This window comes from Callorhinus ursinus, unplaced genomic scaffold (assembly GCF_003265705.2).
Source record: "Callorhinus ursinus isolate GAN/ISIS: 27379988/994484 unplaced genomic scaffold, GSC_fseal_2.0 scaffold4, whole genome shotgun sequence".
Taxonomy (NCBI): domain Eukaryota; kingdom Metazoa; phylum Chordata; class Mammalia; order Carnivora; family Otariidae; genus Callorhinus; species Callorhinus ursinus.
In genome coordinates, this window is record NW_027397066.1 from 105754893 (window position 1) to 105759926 (window position 5034).

General features: G+C 34.4%; 1 pseudogene; it reads left to right on the forward strand.

Annotated features, from left to right (window-relative positions):
* Window positions 1-4008: 4008 nt before the first annotated feature.
* Window positions 4009-4426, forward strand: LOC112825927 (small ribosomal subunit protein eS24 pseudogene; annotated as a pseudogene).
* The last annotated feature ends 608 nt before the right edge of the window (window positions 4427-5034 follow it).

Here is a 5034-nt window from a genome sequence, read left to right on the forward strand (position 1 = left end):
AACCACCAATGTCCTGCGACATTCTTTTATCCTACTTTTTCCTTATACCTCTCTACCACAGACATGCAAACACCACCACCACAACCACAGCCACCACCAGTACCACCACTGCCATCACCACCACAAGTGATACAGAATGAATAAACCCTACCTTTTGATAGGAATATCTGACATTATACCTCTGGAGTCTCGGGGATATTTTTACTGCAAATGGAAAATGAACCTTAACAGCACCACCCTTCAGATTCCATGGCTGTGTCACTCCAGAAGAAAATCTTGCCATATATTTCACTATCCTGCAGCCCTTTGTGAAGATTCTACAAAACTGAGCCATCAAATTAACCTAACAAAAGCCAAATGTTCTAAACCTTGATATAAATCAAAGCAAGCTATTCCTTTCTTTTACATTTTTGTACTTTGTCTCTAACTTCTTACTAGATCTTCTTTATCTCCACAATTCCTTCCACTCTCCCCTCTAGTCAGTCACATATCTTCTCTAGGAAGGAGCTCTAATCATACATACAGAACCACATCCACACATTGTCACCAATGTTCCTGAATGTCCCCAAATAACTTACGTATAATGAAAATAGGTCAGACTTGTAAAAGGATACTACAAAATGAAAATAGCATGGTTCATCTCCCTCTCTGATTTCTCCCCCTTTGGATTTCCCTCCCCTCCTCTATGGTCCTCGGTGCTATTGTTTTATGTTCCACATATGAGTGAAACCATATGATAATTGTCTTCCTCTGTTTGACTTACTTCACTTAACATAATCCCCTCCAGTTCCATCCATGTCGATGCAAATGGTGGGTATTCATCATTTCTAATGGCTGAATAATATTCCATTGTGTCTATGTACCACATCTTCTTTATCCATTCATCTGTTGAAGGGCATCTCAGCTCCTTCCACAGTTTATCTTTTCAAGGAACTAGCTCTTACTTTCATTTATTTTCTCTTTGGATTTTCAATAGACAGAGTAAGACACATTTCTAAAGTTCTGAATTAATATCTTCTAGATATAATAGTCCATAGTTGAAATTTCTAGAAATATTCTGGTGCTCAGAATATATATATTATATAATAACAAATTTTTGGGTCTAGGAAAGCTTACTATTTTATAGAAGGATGATTCATTTGTATTAGAAAATTATAGAGCATGAAATGATTTTTACTAATGTAAATTCAAGAATAAAACAAACTAAACTCTATCATCTAGCACCTAATTATATTTATTAGTCCACAAAAAAGTTAGTTTATGTCCCTGTCAGAAAATTATATCTTGTAGAGTAGATGGTGATGAGTAACACAAAATTTTAACAATTCGAAGAAGTAATGCACAAATTATCTTCCTGTGTTATACAGATTTTAAAAATATTTTGGCAAGAGAATTCAGCAACAGAGTAAATATGATCACATAATGTCACAAACAGTACTTCACAAGTGGTCTCAAACTTACTTCAGAACCTGGTTCAGTGCAGGTACACCAACAATATTTGTTGAATAAATGAAATGTGGAGTCCAAAAAAAAAAAAAAAGGAACCTTGCAAACTCAGAAAATTACCTAATCTTGCACACACAGAAATAATTCTCCAATAACCTACACCAGATCAGGAAAAGCCCTAACCTAATCCCAGGAATTCCTTAAAAGAAAAAAAATCACAAAATCAAAATAAAACTAAAGGGTTATTTCTAGCATAGCCTAAATTTTCTTATAGGTCACAAGAGTTACAGATTTGGAGGAAGATAGTTTATTCTGAGTAGAGAGGATGAGATATCTCCTTCAGAGAAAAATATGAAGGAGCTGGCTGTCAGCACAGACATTTCTAAATTAACTTATTAGATAAAATATTTACTTCTCTTTATTTTCTTCTTTCACTCACAGCTACTTTACTGTCTTTTCAGTCATTAAAAGAAAACAAAATGGAGGAAAGGCAGAATTCTGGTCTTGTATCTAGAAGGAAATCCAGCTATCACATTCAATCATAGAACTAGGCTAAGCTAAGAAGCTGAATCTAAACCAAAACATTCCCTTACCTCACTTTACAATACTCAGCATGCAAAGGTGGTTAGTTTACAACTAAGCTACCTCAGCAATACACAATTAGTATTCACAAATTCACAAATAATATTCACTATACATTGAGTTACTTTACAAATGTTTAACTATACCCACATCTATAGAGTATCTATTAAACATTACTTATTAAAATTGCCATGCCCTGCAGTGAAACCTATACCAAAGGATCAGATAAGTAACAGATAAAATAAATTAGTCCTTTTCTCAGAGTTCAGCATGAATAAAACAATATTCTGCACTTTTTGTGTGTCAATACAGACAACAGTAAGAAAATGTTTCTTCTAATAGCTTTGGGGGAGGGAAGTAGGTGTATGGTTGTGAGAGGGATAGAATGGGAAATCTGTATTTTTTTAAATCATAAAACCAAGTAGAAATGATTCCCTAAAATGGTTCAAAGTTTCGTTGGTTGATGATCTTGAACTTTTTTAAATGGAGTTTGTTTTTCAAAGCATCTCCAGGTTCACAGAAAAATTCAGTGGAAAATAGAGTTTCCATGTAACCCTTCCCTCCATATACACACAAATCCTGCCCCCACTATCAACATCCCACAACAGAGTGCATATTTGTCACAAGTCATTATCCAAAGTCCAGAGTTTACATTAGGATTAACCTAGGTTTTGTACATTCTATGGGTTTTCACAAATGTATAATGACATCTATCCACCATTATAGTATCATACAGAATAGTTTCACTTCCCTAAAAATCTCCTGTGCTCTGCCTGCTCATCTCTCCCTGTTCCCCAACTATCTAGAAAGCCCTGATCCTTTCACTGTCTCCATGGTTTTGCCTTTTCCAGAATGTCATAAAGGTGGAATCATACGATGTACAGTCCTTTCAAATTGGCTTCTTTCACTTAGTAATATGTATTTGAGGTTCTGCCACATCTTTTTTGGCTTGATAGCTCATTTCCTTTTAGTATTAATTAGTATTCCATTCTCTAGATGTACCATAGTTTATTTATCTATTCACCTGCAAAAGACATCTTGATTGCTTCCAAGTTTTTGGCAATAATGAATAAAGCTATGATAAACATCTGTGTGCAGGTTTTGGTGTATATACAATTTTCAAATGACTGGATAAATCCCAAGGAGCATGATTGCTGGACTGTATGGTAAGAGTATGTTTACTTTTGTAAGAAACTATCAAACAGTTTCCAAAGTAGCTGTACTATTTTGCACTCTCACCAACAAAGAATGAGAACGCCTATTGCTCCACATCCTGACCAGCATTTGGTGTTATGAATGCCCTGGATTTCAGCCATTATGATTGGTATCTCATTGTTGTTTTAATTTTCATTTCCCTGATGACATATGATATGGAGCATCATTTCATATGCTTATTTGTCATCTTTATGTCTTCTTTGCTAAGGTATTTGTTCAGAACTCTTGACCATTTTTTAATAGCATTGTCTGCATAGATGTTTATGAGAGATGTTGGTCTGTTGTTTTTATGGAATTTTTTGTCTGGTTTTGGTATTAGGGTGATGCTGGAAAGCATTTTCTCAGGCTTCTAAATTCTAAACATTTTCTTCTGAACATGTCTTCTGAATATCTATCTTCTGCAACTTTTTAAGCAAAACTATGGAAGACTTCTTCCAAGAAAGAATATATATTTTTCATATTTATATATGTTATATGTTTGTATATTTTCATTATATATTATATATTTATATTATATACTATATATTTATATATTGTGTTTTCATATATTTATATATTATATATATTTATGTATATAAAACAAACTGTAACTATATGCAGTTTATAAGAAACTCACTTCAGATTTAAAAACACACATAGAATGAGAGGAATGGGTTGGAAACAGTAAGCAAAAGAGAACAGGGGTACTCTTTTCCTCCCTGGCTGCTTGAAGCTCGGCCGCTATCAGTAACTATCCAAACTAGGAAGTTCGTGACCAACTGACTACTTCAGCAGAAACAGATGGTCATTGATGTCCTTCACCCTGGAAAGGCAACAGTACCTAAGACAGAAATTCGGGAAAAACTAGCCAAAACATACAAGACCACACCAGATATCATATTTATATTTGGATTCAGAATCCATTTTGGTGGTGGCAAGACAACTGGCTTTGGCATAATTTATGATTCCTTGGATTATGCAAAGAAAAATGAACTCAAACACAGACTCACAAGACATGGCCTATATGAGAAGAAAAAGACATCAAGAAAACAGTAAAAGGAATGCAAGGACATAATGAAGAAAGTCAGGGGGACTGCAAAAGCCAACGTTGGTGCTGGCAAAATGTGAGCTGGAGATTGGACAAGAGAAGGAGTAAAGATGCGGCAGTGGCTTTATCTGTGGTGATTGTGCAGATTTTTCATGAGAGGATTAATAAACTAAGAATGTTGAAAAAAAGAGAGAGCAGGGGTAGCTATATTTATATCAAACAAAAGAGACTAAATCAATATGGTCACAACAGACAAAGAAGGATATTATATAACGATAAAATGGTCAATTCATTAAGATGATATAACAACTGCAGATACATCTGCACCCAATATCAAAGCACCTAAAACATTAAATGGTAAATATTTTTAATATTAAAAATAAAGCAAATATATAAATATTGTGGCAATGGCATCTTGGTGTGGCAATGGTCTGGGTGTATGTGTATGTCCAACCTCATCAAATCATATACATTAAATATGTGCAGCTTTTTTTGTGACTACAATGATACCTCAATAAAGCCACTTTTAAAAAAAGAAAACAAATGAGCAACAAAATGGGGACAAATCAAAAAACAGTGTTTAACTGTAGACAACAAACTGATGGTTACCAGAGAGGAGGTGAATGGGGGAGGATGGGTGAAATAAGTGAAGGGAATTAAGAGTATACTTACCATGATGAACACTGAGTATTGTATAAAATTGCTGAATCACTGCACTGTACACCTGAAACTAATATAACACTGTATGTTAACTATACTGGAAT